General features: G+C 38.0%; 1 protein-coding gene across 2 annotated transcripts in view; it reads right to left on the bottom strand.

Annotated features, from left to right (window-relative positions):
* Positions 1-2,496: 2,496 nt before the first annotated feature.
* LOC111934199 (uncharacterized) overlaps positions 2,497-16,138 on the bottom strand; it is a 28,441-nt gene continuing 14,799 nt past the window's right edge. For both annotated transcript variants that reach the window (XM_086849167.1, XM_086849168.1), the window contains exons 3-4: positions 7,188-7,251; positions 2,497-2,695 (exon numbers count right to left, since the gene is read on the bottom strand). The gene's annotated coding sequence lies outside the window, so the exon portion shown is untranslated. The remainder of the gene's footprint in view (positions 2,696-7,187; positions 7,252-16,138) is intronic.

Below are 16,138 nucleotides of genomic sequence, written 5' to 3'. Positions count from 1 at the left end.
TGTGACAAAGAGTTTGAAAGCACGACATGCCAGTACCTCTGAACCTGATTCAGAAAGGACATCAAAAGGCTGCAGTAAAAAGCAGTAAGTAAAATATCAAACCACAATAATTTTTGTAGCATGTATACCAGTTCCCGTTATTTAACTGAGCACTGCCTGATGCTATCCACCTTACAGTTGCAGACTCATTGCTCCGCCCTTTCTGGACCTCTGGTGCACTTTTACTGAAGTCAGAGGATTCCTGTTTTTATCCAAGGCAAAATTGTTGGACTGAAGAGCATAACTGAGTATGATTTAGAAGAAAGCCAAAGCAGACAACCATGATTGACATAGTCTATAGGACAGTATTGCTTACTTGAAATTTTACACAACAGCTGAACGCTGCTCATAAGGTATAATGAGTTTCCTCAATTACATTTTGGATAATAAAGCAAAATAGGGGGATAAGGCATTACTCACCTTATACAGGTTGTTGAAGAGACAGACAAATAAATAGGATGACACTGGTAAGGATGTTTAAAATAATTTCCTTTAAACCACTCTTAAAACTGGCACTATTTCTGACTGTGGTGCCCAACACTGTAAACTGGACTGTCTCCTGAGGGAAGAAAACCTGTTTTTTTCTTGAAGGATGTAACACAAAGAAAACACAGTGGTACTGGGGATCATAAATACATTAGCTCATGCTTCATTGTTTCTAGAAAAGGATTGCTTCATACATCATGGGAAATATAAACAAAAGAGAAAACAAAACTCTTTTTGATGATGATGATAGATGATAGAGGAGTTTGGGGTTATAGGAATTATGAACCAAAAGGAATGAATTTAATTTTGTACATTTCCCACAATGAAAACCCCATTATAACTATCCTACTGAAGAGATTGTTTCTTAAGGGATAAGGGACTTAATGAAATAGACACAAATGTTACTGAGAAAGCTTTCTATCTTTTATCCTTAAAAGCATCTTAGTTTTATTTTTTGCCTTGTTTTCAGCTGTCTAAATAGTATTCTGAACTTTAGGTGTTTCTGTTCTGCGTTAGAACTTTTATCAATTGATCAATGTTCTGTGCAGTTCTACTTGGTCACAAGTGGAGTGTCTGCCATGATACACAGATACATGCACAAGGTGAGGGCTGACACACAGATCATGTCCAAAGTCTCTGTAATGGAGATTGTTGCTTTCATGTCTCTGTGGCCGCCCAGAAATACCTGAATATGTTTAGACCTACATCTGGTCTGGTTGCCCTTGACTATCCCACAGCTGGCTAATAATACTTTGGGCTATGACTTTATCCAGTTGATGAGTTCAGTAAATTTTCCTTCAGTCCTTGGATATTGATACCTTCACACTCATTGAGTGCATTATCAGGGAAGTCACAGAAGGAATCAGTGGGGGGAAGGTGATTGTCGCTCTAGAACTTAGAACTAGAACTCTAGAACTGTTCTTGTGGGCTGTTTAGTTCTGTCTCAGATTCCTGCAGTGTGCTGCCCTTGTTCTGGCTGCAATTCTGCAAAAAAACCCAAGTATTTCATAACAGTTTGAGTGCCCTGCTTTTTCTGCCATATGTTCACAGCAAAAGTCAATATGAAATTATTTTGTAGGGGAAAATGCAGTTGTGGGGAGTGTAGTACGATTTTTTTCTTATTTCAGGTGATCTATTTGCCTCATATTTTTCACCCTTTAAAATTCTCCTATATACTTAACACTTCTGCTTCCTGATACAAAGCCAGAGGAAACATTAGCTGCACTTATGTCAGAGAAAACCCTTTAGGTTTTTACTGCTTATTGCTTCATTCTTTCCATGTTTATAACTTGTCTCCACAGCTTGTCTGTCTGTGGATGCTTTCACACTGCTGTAAACTACCTCCTGGGAAAAAGTTAGCAGAAGCAAACAAGAAGCTTTCTCTACAGCAGGTAAACAACTGATGTCTAGAACCACTGAGGTATTTGAGCATCCCACCTATAGCTAGTAAGTGCCTCAGTGTGTGAACCTGTATTCTGGAAGAGTTTTGTGCAAGCAGTGCTGATGCAGCAGAGAGCAATTGCATCTTTTTTCTGGCACATATTATGTGCTAGTGTGTCCTGCCCATGCAGAGAGGGCCAAAGAAGGAGCTGATTTTTGAAGAGCATTTACTGTCCAAAGACTGAAATACTGATTTAGCTGACTGAAGGTCGTGCTCCTCAGTGTAGACAAATGAGCATGCCTGAGCTTAATCTTTGTGAACAAAGCCCATTATGGTTATGCTAGGTAGCAGTAAATCAAAGACTGGCATATGTATTTTGACTTACTAGTCTTAGTAAAAAAAATACAACACAAAAACCCCCAAAACAAACAGAAAACCCCAAGAGCTTCTAACCTTCTGGCATGCATCTTCTGCCTATAAAATAATGCCAATCTCCCTGGTTCTGGCATTTGTTTTAGGCAAATAGTGCACTTTGCAGGAATACCAAAATATAGGCCTGTGGTAAAACACCTTAATTACAAATTCAACAGTGGGAAGTGGAGTAGTTGTTTATTCTTAAAAAGACATGACACTGGCATGTTCCTCTCTTCGTGTTATTTTCAGTTCTGTGTTTGGATGAAGCCTTTTTTTCTACTTCTGCATTCAGCAGTGAGGGTGTTAGGAGTCCAGTTTATACAGCAGTGACAATAACTCCGAGTGGAGATGTGTGAATTAAAGCACTTTTTCTCACTGAAATCAGATGAAGAGGAAGAAGAGAAGTGAGTTTTTGTTTTACTTCAAACAGGGATAATTTCCTAGTTTTTTCCTGAACCTCTGAGCTCAAGTTTGTCTGACATTAGCTAAAAATGTGCAGTGTCTTAACTTCTTCTTTTGGAACAGTCCATATATGTGAATGAGAGAGTTTCAGTGATTTGCTGGTTTTTAGATTACTTTGTTGGGAGTTAGGTGTCCTTCCTTTTGTTCTGGCTCACCTGTGGAATTTTTACCCATTTAGTTGTGTGGAAACCTGATTGCTGGTACTCAGTGGAGTATTAATCCCTTAATCTCTGGACTCTGTTGGCAATTGAAAGTCATAGAGCCAATGTCTTTATGGCTATGAAATAAAAATAACTATTTGAATATTTGCATCTCTAGTTATTAGGCAGCTTACAGAAGAGTTATGGTACTATAAAACATATTTTCAGTTAAAAAATTATTCAGGCCGTTTTTGTTAGTCACAATTTAGATGGAATTTTGCAGGTTGTTTCAGAGAACAAACACTGGAATTGTCACTAAAACCATACCAGACTCCTGAGGTTTATATGTAAAAAAGGTTAGCCTAGAAAGATTTTGCCACATGCTAATGCATAAAAAATTAGAATGTTTGCAAAATGTGTATTTGACTAATTGTGGAACAGTAAAGGCTGGGTTCCACCATGCTGGCAAGTTGGAACTGTTCTTCCCTCCCGTCTTCCCCAAGTAGACTTACAAAAAACAAAGCCAAAAAAAGAATGCCAAAAATACCCTTTGCAAAGGTATATTTCAGCAAACAATAGACTACATACTGAAACAAGGTGTTCTTTAAGAGCACAAATGTTCCTTTATTTCAGGAAGGTTATGGTTCATGATCTCCTGGAAATTACTTGGAAATAATACAGCCAAAAGGGCTACACTGTTCCACATTTAAAATGGTGAGATACCAGCACTGATGTGAAAATCCTGACTGACACTGTGGCAGGATGCCCTGTGCTGTGCCAGTGTGGGACAGAGTTCCTACAATACAGACAGCATTGTCCACCTGCTGCTGCCACAAGGTGTTAGGCACCATTGCTAAAGCTAACAGACAGGGGGAAATGCAGAGTATTGGTCATCAATAGCTTGGTAGCTTGTTGTTTCCTTTTTTAAAAGCATGTATTTATATTTTTTCTTACAAGACTGTCAGTGTAACTGGAACTATAAATCTGACTAGCAATATGGCTGTGTCTTTTTACTGCTAAGATTTGACAAGCACATATATACTCACTAGTATGAATATTTATCATGAGGCAAAACAATGGGTCAGGAAATGTGGTGTTTGTGGTTGTGTTCATTTGAATAAAAAATAGATATCACAGAATAAACTCTCTTGGCCAAAAAAGAAGCAAAACCTTCACACACATGAGGATATGAGCTACAGTCTTTGTATCTGGGTAGTTTTGCCATAATTTTGTCTTCTGTGTAAAGCATGTTGAAATTATGCTTGGCTCTAACAGGAACACAAGTGACACAGATTTTACTGGGCAGTGAGAACTGACTCTCCTGCTTTTGAAGCACCAGAAGTGACCAAATGTAATGGTAAAGGAAATGCTTGCCAATAAGAGATAAAAATGTAAAAACCCCACACACTGTGTTCAGAAAAGATTGTGTGTGGCCAAATGAAAAGGTTTTATCAAAGCATCCCTCTAGTCCTTAAGGAATCACAGGGTTTTGACGTGTGTTTTCACCTCATATTGGTAGGGAACAATCATATTGTTCCCTAGGTGATGCTGATGCCCTTTCTCACTCATGATGACCATATTGATATTGTTTTTAAAGTTATGAATGCTGGGTGGTTGTGAGGGAAGATGGGCTGTGTGCAGTTTCACACATGAGCATGTTAGGAAATGTTTTGAATTTGTGGCTTTGAATTTGTCACCTGCTAATGACACTTGATAACCTTGTATACTTTCATAGAGGAGATAGTGGTTGATCTCTAGGCAAGCAGCAATCAGGAAAACTTGCAGCTATGACTGCAGAAAAACCCCAAAAGAGTCTGGGCAATATGCAGCAAACAATTGAGTTTCTGAGAAGAGAAAAAGAAAAGAGCATTTACGACTAGAATTGGTAGCAGAGTTTTTGTGAGCAAACAGCTGAATGAACACTGTAAGAAGAAGGATCAGAAAGGCTCCATGTTCTCTTTTTTACCTTTATTCTATCAATTAATAGCCTAAAGCATGAGGTTTTTCATTGAATATTAGTGACTCTTGTTTTTTGAAGGAACAGGCAAATATATCAAGAATGAAATTGGAATTCAGGGATTAGACCTAAATTAAGATAAGGAGAGGCATTAGTTGAAGAAGACACATGAGAGGAAGGCAAGAGTGCTGCATGTGGAGAGCTGGGCAATTATTAGTTGTCTAGCTCCAACTCCCCATGGCAGAGGGGTTAGAACTGAATGATCATTAAGGTCCCTTTGAACCTAAATCATTCCATGGTTCTATTGCCTTCATAAAAGGTGTGGTGAGCTGAAAACTGGGTTAGAAAAATTCTTGTTTGAAACAAGGTACTAAAAACCCTGAACAAATGCTAAATACTTGGTAGTCTATAGTTTTCTAAGTAAGACAGAACAAAAGATTATTTTTCCTGGGATGATGGTAGAAATCCATTTTTCTTTCCTTCTTCCATGAGAGAATTGGTGTAAATTGCTTGTTCAATGTTTTGGTTTCCAGCTGTGTTTGGAGCTTCCATTAATGATTAATTTGGGATTATCTGCAGGCCATCAATTTTGTTTGATACTATTGCTTTGTGTGCTTAAAACTGCCTGTGCGACCAAAAGCCTTCTAGATGGAGTGCCAAGTTACAACTGCAGATGTAAATAATACCTGCAAAGTGCACAAGTCCCACTTTGCAACTCCAGCATTTTTAGTGCAAGGTGAGTAAAACTGAAGGGAGGGTACAAGTCATCAGGAAAAGAAAAAAAAACAACTGAAAAACAAACAAACTCAAGCAACTCTGTTTTCAAATCACCTCAAAAGGAACACTAGAAGCATAGTCATACTTGTATAAAGCAACTTCTCTGTATTTCAGAGTCATCTCAGCATTGTTTGCTATTCTTTCCAACTTCAGAATCCATGAAACATTGGCAGAGTCATTGGCCAGTGCTGGACTCTGTAACCCTCAATACCAGCTGGATGCCCCAATAGTGGGACTAAATTAGACAAACACTTGAAGTAGATACAGCCTTGCCAGATTAAGGGCTGTATCAGCAACACCTTCTGTCTGCCAGCTGACAGAGAGGATCTGGCAAATCCAGTAAATTTCAGGATCTACCTCTAATACTGTTCCACTGTCAGCTTGTGTTTCTAACTAAACTGAAGTTAATTTACAGCTCAGGGAACTGGCTACATTCCATTGACTAGCCCTGGTGTTCAACCGTGGGTAAAGAGTTCATTTTCTTCTATTGTTTCCAGCAGATGATTCAAATAATGAGTGTGAGACATCCTGCCAGTTACTAATTCTGAACTTCAAGCAAATTGTTTTTTATATTGTGTACATATAAAGGTAATATGCCTCTTCTGAGAAGTGTCACATGTGACAGTTGATAGAATTACACTCTTTTATGGTGAAAAAGCTGTGTGTGTCTTATTAGTTAAATGTGAGCTAGATACTCCCTTGTTTCTTCGTAGCTTCATGGTGGTTTCCAGTGATGAGTTGAGCAGTTAACAAAGCAAAAAAGGCATTGTGAGGGAGAACTTTCATCCTTAATAACAAATTCTGTTCTGTCTCCCAGTGAAAGTTGGAGCAAGACACTGACACTGAAGGTATGTAGAGCACATTGCCTGTTACCTTTAGTATACCCTTGAAGTCTCCCTCAGCTAGAAATGACTATTTCCTATACACACATACTCTCATCTGTCCAAATCTCTATCCTACTGACACAGAGAATGTGAATTTTAATGGGAATTTAAATTTAATTTTTAAATTAAATTAAATTAAATTAAATTGGAACCAAAAGAAAATGGAAGTTGTTTTTCTCAAGGGGAAGAACGAATAAAATGTGACTAAAATAACCACCAAGACAGTACTGCTGGTTAGAAAGAAGGAACAATTTTGTGTCAAAACCCTCCTCAAACATTACAGGTTCTGTGTGGTTCTATTTGGTTTGTGCAGTACTGTTTTTGAATCAAATCACAAAGTAATCTAACTTAATCTTTTGAAGTTCAAAGCTATTGTTTGCTGTATACGTGTTGTTCGAGCAACACCAGCTATCTTTTCTTCTGTAGATTTCTAATTCATTTTATGAAATGAGCAAAGTTAATTAGTTTTTGTCACCTTGCAGAATCATAAATCACTACAGAATGAGCTTAATGTTTTTAAAATATGTGAATACAGTGTTCTCAGGCAAGTGCCTGCTTAGCAGTGCAAGAATAACTCAATGTCTCCTTCCTAAAGAACACCAGGGCTTTTAGTTTAGCACCTCTCTGCATGCAATGAGCCCACTCACCTGGTGGTTGAATGAGGGATGGCTCTGCTTGCTCCAAGGTCCCTTGTCACTGCTAGCAGGATGACTGTAATGAGAGCAGTCACATCAGAAAAGCCAAGATTTCAACTTATCTCTCTCTATCAGATCATTTCAGTGACAGGGACAACAGGCTGTCTTTTCTCTGCAGTCCTCATGCTTTCATTCAAGAATTTAACTAAACTCCAGAAAGTAATACACTAGAAATTCCTTTAATGGGAGCTCATCAGTTTATGCCTGCACTTGGAAAATAATTCTTCTAAAGTTACTAGAATAACTAAAATGAAATCATTTTCCAGACAAATTATGCATTCTTTCAGTTCTTTCCATGTCTTTTTCTATACTTTGTGGTGCTTTTTATTAGAAAATAGAAAACTTTTGGATTAAAAAGGAAAAAGTGTGTTTTTGTGTGAGAGACTTTCAGTTGCCTCTTCTAATGTCTAATTTGATAACAGTCCACATTAGAGACCAGTAAAACACAAGAGTGCCTGTATGTAGCTGAAATCTGAACTTTTAGATAATCTAAAAGTTGCATATTTTTCAGTTAAAAGATAAAATGCTTTTCAGGTTATTTTTTTAGCCATGTTGTTTGACCTTGCTTTATCCTAGTTAATGAGATAAATTTTGGTAATGCCATTTTTCAATAAGCCTACACATTTCACAGAATTTAATACTTCAAGAAAAGGTGCCGTTTGGATAGAATCTGTGCATATATTTCAGTACTCTTCCAGTGCTATTACTGTGCCTAAAAAGAAAGAAATAAAGTAAACTAAAAGAAAAGAGAGTGTTTCTGCCTCAGAGAAGACAAGGATGTTCAGAGTGCTAGCCTGGGAATGAGATTCATTTTAATTTTTAGACTTTGCTCTGGTGAAAAACAATGTAATGTAATTTTTTTATCTTCATTTTTGTACTCCATTTGTGGAACTGATCTTCCATGTCTCATAGGGCTTTTCCTAAGTCAAATATTTTCTCAGTGTAATCTATTTTACAGTATGAGGTGCCATGTGAGTACTTAAGCCTTAATCATAAAGATAATTTTCCTCATTTAGATTGGCATTTTGGTTCATGAATATTCCTGGGCACCCAGAGGGATCAAGTCTGTAAATATATAAGATCTGCTGAAAAATGTGCAGTTAGTGTCTTCCCTGACTAGGACCTGTGAACTTAATCAGAGCACTGGATACACAATACATGCTTTGAAAATCTCTGCCTCCTGCAGAACCCATTGTAGTCTCTTTTGTGGAATCATAGAATTGTTTATCTTGGAAAAGACCTTTGAGACCACTAGGTCCAGCTGTCAGCCCAGCACTGTTCAGTCCACCACTCAACCACATCCTAAAGTGCCACATCTACATTTTTACTGTACAAATTTAATCTTTTCTCTCCAGGGCTGGTCACTCAACCACTTTCCTGGGGACCCTGTTCTTGTGCTTGACAACACTTTTGGTTGTCACAGTCTAAACCTCCCCTGATGCAGCTTGGGGCCATTTCCTCTTCTTGTGTGGTTTGTCACTGATCTTTTCAGCACATACTGGTGTGGAAACTGGGTCTTGTCTGGTGTGTTTCCTTGTTTGCTTTTGTGACAGCTGCATACTAGCCAGAGGATTTCTCAAGAGTGGCTTATCTGACAGAATTTTTTTCCTGTTGTCCTGTGTTTGTTCTGAGGATGGGAGGATCCAGGAAAAGCACAAGTGCAAGAGCCTGGCCTCTATTTGCTTCAATGTGCTGTCAACCCTTGTGGGTTGACCTGGAGTGTGTCATGCAATGTTTTCTGAAACAGCTTCTCTTAGGTTGCAAGGCTGGGTCACACTGTATCCCCGCTGCTGTCTAGAAGGGCCACAAGCATCATCCTGTGGTGAGAAATTAAGCTAAAAATTCTGTCACTTGGAGGCTGATAATGAACTTAATAGCTTGGCCTGAAAAAAAGAGCTGCCAGCAGTTGTGCTCACAGGGTAACTAAGATGACTTTCCCACAGCAGATTTTGGGGCTAGCTGATGCTGGGATTCAGAGTGGGCTTGGAGGCCCTCATTCCTTGTGTCTCTCCAACCTGTCCCCTACTCTGTGTAGTGGCCCTGTCTGCAGCAGCATTAGAACAAAGAGGCTGGAAGCCAAATTTACAACCAGGTGGAAGAGCTTTGTTAGGAATGGAAAAAGGAGTGAATAGAACAGGATTCTCATCCAGTTTAGATGTCTGGAGTATCTAACATCTTGCAAAGGACAGATCTTGCTGAAATGGCTTCATCCTCCACCTCAGAGCAAGTGAAGTTTTCTGAGCTAGGGAGATAGCCTAGACAGTACCCTGAGATGAAGACATTGAAGGTGGCACCTCAATAACAATAGCGAGTAATTGCATTTGTGGGGATTTAAGTTTAGACTTGGTCTGGGAAGTTTAGACTCTGTCTTAGCAAACCCTCCAGCATGGAAGTATGTGGTTAGGTCATCTCTCCCTATGGCACTTAAGGAGGTGACACAATCGTTCATTGCAGGATGAAGTGCTCTCAGTACAGGCCAGCAGCTCTGTGGGTGTGGTGATATAGGCCTCACAGTGCTACAGTGCTGGGAAAGGCCTTGCAGTGCAGATGTGATCAGTGCAGAGTATTGATTTGTGGTTTCTGCTCATCCTCAAGTAAAAGGATTTTCTTCTATTTCCTGTGGGAATAGTATCAACCAAAAGAGGCTACATCGATGTTGAAGCTATTTAGTAACTATATATCTGCCTTATTCCATTGTATAAAGAATTTATATGGTGCATGAGGAAAATTTGACTGTAACTGTATTATTGATCCTCATTTTCCTCCATGAACAACCAGGCTATTACTGGATTATTGTAGGTCTTCCAGTCTATCTCTTAACAGCTGTGTTCATGTTTGTTTTTATATTGTTGACATATTTATTATGCAATTCTGTTCAGTGCAGTGCAAGGGGAAAAGGGCACTCTTGGGTATCCCTTTTGGGCAATTTGATTCCTGATAAATCCTGTCTTATCTTTCTGAGACTGTCAGTTCAGTTTCTCTTTGCCAATCTGGTAGAGTTACAGACTTGATGACCAATTGTGTGTGGGGTTTTATTTAGAACAGTAAAAGGTTTGACAGCTAAATGCATAATATATATCCAAGAAATGTTCTTTCCTATAATAAAAGCCACAAGTCCTGCCATCTCCTGGGGAAATTCTATCCCATGAATGTATTCAGAATGAGAAGAATCTTCTCAGTTATCTTGGTTTTCAGGTCTTAGTTATTAACGTATTGGTCACAATCTCCCTGTGTGTTACTCAGCAGGTTTTTCTTTGTTTGCTTTTGGGGGGTTTTTTAGGTTCACATGGTGGGTAGCCATGGCTGGGTGGAGGTTTCTTTCCTGTGCAATGAAGGCGTGTGCTTTCCATGTGTTATCTTGCATGCCTGAATAATTAAACAGTCTCTTTGACGTCTACTGGCTGATAGAAAATTTGCCTTGTCTACATGACTTACTCCTAATGTCACCTACCCTATGAACTTATTTCCAGATGAGAACTGAGGTGCAGTGAGGCTGAGACTTGTTTTTTGGGTTTGCTGAGCTAGTCCAGCAGAGGAGGGAGCGGAATTTGCCTTTTCTCAAGATCAAGAGCAGCATTCTCGCCACCCTGATCTGCAATGGTTGGTCACCTCCTTCCTCCCCCCAAGTCCCAGAGCCTTAAGGAGGTCACAGCAATTTCATTACCAGTTTTCCCTCAGATGACCAAATATTTCCTCCTCTTTGAAAGAGATGCCAAAGAAGGGAGTGTGTTATTGCCTCTAGGGCCAAAGTCAAAAATTTTGCCAAGTAGAAATCACAGGAGCTCTGTTTGTTTGGCAGTGCTAAGATGTCTCCTGCTGTTGCTGGAGAAGAGGCAGGGGACTAGCTGTAGATTTATGAATTATTTAAACTCTTGCACCATCTAGTGGTACCATTTTTAAAAAGCCTCTCAGTCATCTAAGATAAAAGCAGATAATCTAACTTTCTATTTTAAATTCCAGCTGCATGTATAATTAGGAGCAAGTAGCTGTGTAAAAGTGAATATAAAACATCATATTTCCTCTAAGAAGCCTGATGTTATATTCCTCCTTAACATGTGTTTATATATTTCTTATAGATAACATAACTCTTGGGTTTATCTTCTTAAGCAAAATGCTCTTAGTTGCAGAAGAGTTAGCTTTCAGAGAAGAGAAACAAAGACTAGTTTGTGCACAAAGTAATATTTCTTCTTTGTTCAAAAGGTCAAATATTCTCTTTAAAAGTATGACTTTTAAGAGAAGCTGTATTGGTATTCTGAAGAGTAAGAATATCCACTGCATACAGCAGTGACAGTGGCATTGCATATTTTTTCCATGTAAAACTGTTGATGTGCCTTACATCTGCTCTGGAGAGATTCTGAGGAACAGTCAGCCAAGAGGAAGCAATGCATTATCTAGCTCCTGCCACTCAGGGAATCAGCTTAGATATTGGGAGCTTTTTTAAGAACAAAACAAAACCCATCCTGAATTTCTTGTATTCTTTCTAGTTTTTTAGCCTGTAGGCTGCACTCGTTTCACATTTTCAAGCTTTTCTCAGGATGCAGGGGAGTGGAAATATTTTCTTTTAAAATTAATGCTGAGTCTCAGACGTGATTCCAGTCGCACAGACTCTGAGCAAAGCACTAAAAATAGTGAGAGTCATGATAAAATTGCAAGAGCAGGAAGTGTTGCCTCTGAGAGGAGTGGGGAGGAATCTCAATTTGCATGCATTCATTAACTTGGCGTCTGAAGTTAAGCTGCTTTTTCTAGGGTGCTGCTTCTTTCTTTGCTGTAAGAATTATAAAAACTTCACAAACCAACTCCTGGCTGAATGCTCTAAGGTAGTTTATACCCATTACAATAACATACAATTAACAACACATTAGGACAGATCTAGCATGTAAATCAGATTATTTATAATTTCCTGGATGGCTTTGTTTTTTGCAGGTAGACTGAAGCTGTGTGCATGCTTAATTTTTTGGATGAAATATCATGTTTGCTAATCTCTGGTTAGTGGTAATGATCTGGAGCATGTTGGAAAGATGTCTGCATGTTGGGCACAATGATCCCTCTCAAAATGATGATTGTGCTGTTTAATTTCCATTGTAATACCTATGACTTCAAAAGATGCTGTATTAGTACTTCTGCATAGAGATAAATCTGTATCTGGCAAGAAGATTCTACTTACATGCAACTATTTATGCTCACTCTCATTTAATTATCTTTCAAATATAAGAGCTTTGTGATTGCTGCCAGGTGTCATGCAAATAAAGCGTACTACATCTCACTTTGAAGGAAGGAGTCCACAGGGCAGCTCATAGTTCTACAAAACAGCATGAAAGGAGGTATGAAAAAAACTGAGATGGGCAACTTGGTTTAGGGATTTGTTCTACCCATGATCCTTAGACAGACTAAGGCCTGAGCCAGGTCCTTTGAATTGGAATGGTTTGTCATGTTACCTTCTCTCCCAGGTAGCATGAATCTAACAGTTGTACCTTAGAATGGAAATACCCTTGAAAGTGGGAATGGCTGTTGCCAAGTTTGTGACACTTGGTACTGAAAGAAAAATGTCCCATCTTTACCATTAGCTCTGGATGTTTAGTAAATGCAGAAAGAAAATTTTCTGGTTTTAATGAATAGAAACTACTGCTCTTGAGCAAACCCAGAATTTAAGCTTTTGAATCGTGATTTGTGTGGTATCTGTAGGAAGGTAGGTAAGTTTTCTCACTATATATATTCCTTGTTAGCAAGGAAAGCTCTGTCCAGTGTAATACATGACCTTTCACATTCTTATTTTACTGTATCACACTTTAAAGGTGGTCCCCATCATTATTTTGATGTTCTTTTTAAAATTCAGTTTAATTTGTTACAGTTTCCTTTTGTGCTCTCATTTTACTCAGTAATTCCATACTCCAGTTGACTTGTTTGTGGTTGTGCATAAAATGCTATAAATTGTTGTAAATCTCACTAAGATTCTGACATTTAAATATGAAGAGGCCATTGTGTCAGTAATAGAATTTTCCTGTTTGTCAAACAGCAGTGCAATGGTATGTTGGTGGTAATGTTTTCAAGGGAGCTTAAGAGTTTTCCTGCAGGTCCATCCTTGTGTAAGTACACTGAGAAATTCTGAAAGTAAATAATAATCACAGTCCTTTCTACATATCAGAAGTAGTTTGTGGAAATGCTCCTTTTTATATTGCTGAACTTATTGGTTATACCTGTTATTTTGTGTGAATAATAAATACAAATGTGAAATACAAAACAAAATAAAATTACAAAATGAAATCTAACAACCAACCACTTTCTAAATCTCAAAGTAATCCACAAGTATAGTGTCAACACTATCCTCAGCATTCTTGAGCAATGGTTAACTTGTATAAGCAGCTGATGAAATTTTCCATGCTTCCCTTTTCATTCCTCTTCATACTAATTTGGAATTTGAATGTTTAAATTATTTGAATGTTTACATTATTTAATTTAATGCCATTTGAGTGTTTAAACCGATTAAAATCCTGTTGTAGTCTGGAAAAAAATCTAGCTGTTGTAGTTTTAAAGCAAATCTTGGAAATAAACCAGTGCCTCTCTCCTAACATGATGTCCAGTTTTGGTAAAGTTCAGCTCCTTATACAAGTAATGCCAGGTATCATAAATATCTAAACAGGCCTTCTATTTGCATTTCTTTGGATGTACTGGAATACTCTACCCATTTCTTTATTTTGAGAGCTTTTTAAAAATCTCTATTCCAACATTTAAGTAACATTGACTAAATCCATTAACTGGCCAGCAGCATCCTTGTTGCTGTAATAGCATGACAATCTATTTTCAATAGACTCCCAGCTACTGAAATGATTTGAGCAAGTAACCAAAATTGTATGTTCACTTTCCCAGGGATTTCATGGGAGGGAGCAATGGAGCTAGAGATACAAGTATTCCTGATATTATTTGAGGATTAATACCATTAATATTATGAATTCTTATTTAGTTTGTAGGAATCAAGTGATCCTAACAGTAAGACTGTGTTATAAGTGCAGGAATGAAGCAAACAAAGGTTTAGTTTGTTTGCTACACATGGTTTTGTTTCCAGAAATGCCTGGCATTGCATATAATTTTCTTGTCCTTTGTATCTGCCATTTTCAGAGTTAAATGTGTGCTTCTACTTGTGATGGCAACCCCATAGCAACACCATCTGTTTATTCAAATTGATGTTTCCTTACAAGTGAAACGTGGTAGTTAAATATAGCTTGACAATTACCTGACATTTTCAGAGTTTAGTTGTTTTTCATTGCAGCATAGTAAAAAAGCAAAACTGGAATTGACTTGGTTGTCAGACACTAACTGTATTGCAAATAATATTTTACAAAACCAAATACCCCAATTTTCTGTGAAGAAATTCTCTTATCTTTCAATTCACCCATGACTTGCTTCCTGTGGGTGGCTGTATGATCAAGATTATTGAGTAAGGACTGAGAGTGGGAAGTATAAATTCATAAATGTCAAGGTGCCTAGACCAGCTTTGGTTAGTTTTGGAAAACACATACCATACTCTAGTATGTCATGGACGCAGTTTTACCCTCTCACGTTTATTTGGATGAATGAGAACTGTGTTCATGTTACAGTTGTAGCTTTGCCCATTTGTAGGTGTAAGTTCACAAATGTCAAAGAATATCAATCAGCATGAGAGTAAATTTTTAGATCCCACCACCTCTTAAATTATAGCTATACATAGGAGGTTTATGGTTTAGCATTACTAGTCCTGAAAGAGGTACCATAATTTCCAGGAACTTTGGGGTTTACTTTTTTATGTTTCTGGTTTGGTTTTCCCCTTTAAGTATACTGTGTAAGTATACTGTGTATTTCAGAGGCCTACTTGCACACAGGAGTTCATATCCCTGTGATTAAGTATCCAAATGCAATCTAAGTCAGAGGCAGCTGCAGGTGCTTAATAGAAATGTGTCAGAGAAATATCTATCCAAGTAGAGTTTTAGCCTCTGCCAAAACACATGGCAAAATGAACCAGTATAGCCTTCAAATGATTAATGAAGAAACAATCTGGTATGGTCACCTCGAATAAATGATGCAACAGCCTTAATCATAACCACAAGTGCAGTTATTCTGAGCAGGAAAGTAAAAATATCACAGATATCAAGCACTTCACTCTTAGATTTGAATATCTGTTTTGGTTCTGTTTAGTACACAACTTAAAATGGAAATGTGGCCATTCTTCACATTTCTACAGACTTCAGCATTGTAGGGAAGGAAGCAAGAGGAAAGAGAAAACAGGGTAATTCCTTCTTAAATCCTACTACTCTGTGGCAAGCAGAGTGGCATTACTGAGAGTTGTTCCAGTCTCTGTTCCTTTTGTTGAAGCTTTAGAGATACTATGAATTGTTAAAGCCTGCTATCACAGCAGTACAAACACTGCCGGTGACAGCCAGTGGGGGCTTTTCTACTTGTCCTACTTAGTCCTAGGTATATGGGAAGAGTCAGGGGAGAAGGCTGTAATGAAACTGTAAAACTTCAGTTCATCAACATGAAAGGAAAGGAGATTAAAATGAAATAAGAGGCATGAGTCATCAAATTGACATGCACCACTGGATTTAGCAGTCAGTATTGGTAGGGATTCTGTAGGAAAACCTGTGGTATTTTTGGCTATTGCTGTCAATAGCTGTCAGAAGAATTGGGCTGAACAAACTGAGATAAAAAGGAAGACTGTAATACAGAAGGGAAGTTTTAAAAAGCAACATATCTGCTTAATTAATTGCAGCCTACTTATATATTCATTAACTGCTATTATGAGTCAATCTTTCTTTGCTTCATATTTTCATTCTGAAGTTAAAAGCTACAGAGCAAAGCAACTGTTCTCCAGCCACTTCCCAATACCATTTTACATTTTGTGTCACATTTTTATACTTCTCATTTAAATAATA

This window comes from Cyanistes caeruleus, chromosome 13 (genome assembly GCF_971803275.1).
Source record: "Cyanistes caeruleus chromosome 13, bCyaCae1.hap1.1, whole genome shotgun sequence".
In the NCBI taxonomy this organism is placed as follows: domain Eukaryota; kingdom Metazoa; phylum Chordata; class Aves; order Passeriformes; family Paridae; genus Cyanistes; species Cyanistes caeruleus.
The sequence above is the reverse complement of the archived record's forward strand: the minus strand, read 5'-3'. Positions and strand labels throughout refer to the sequence as shown.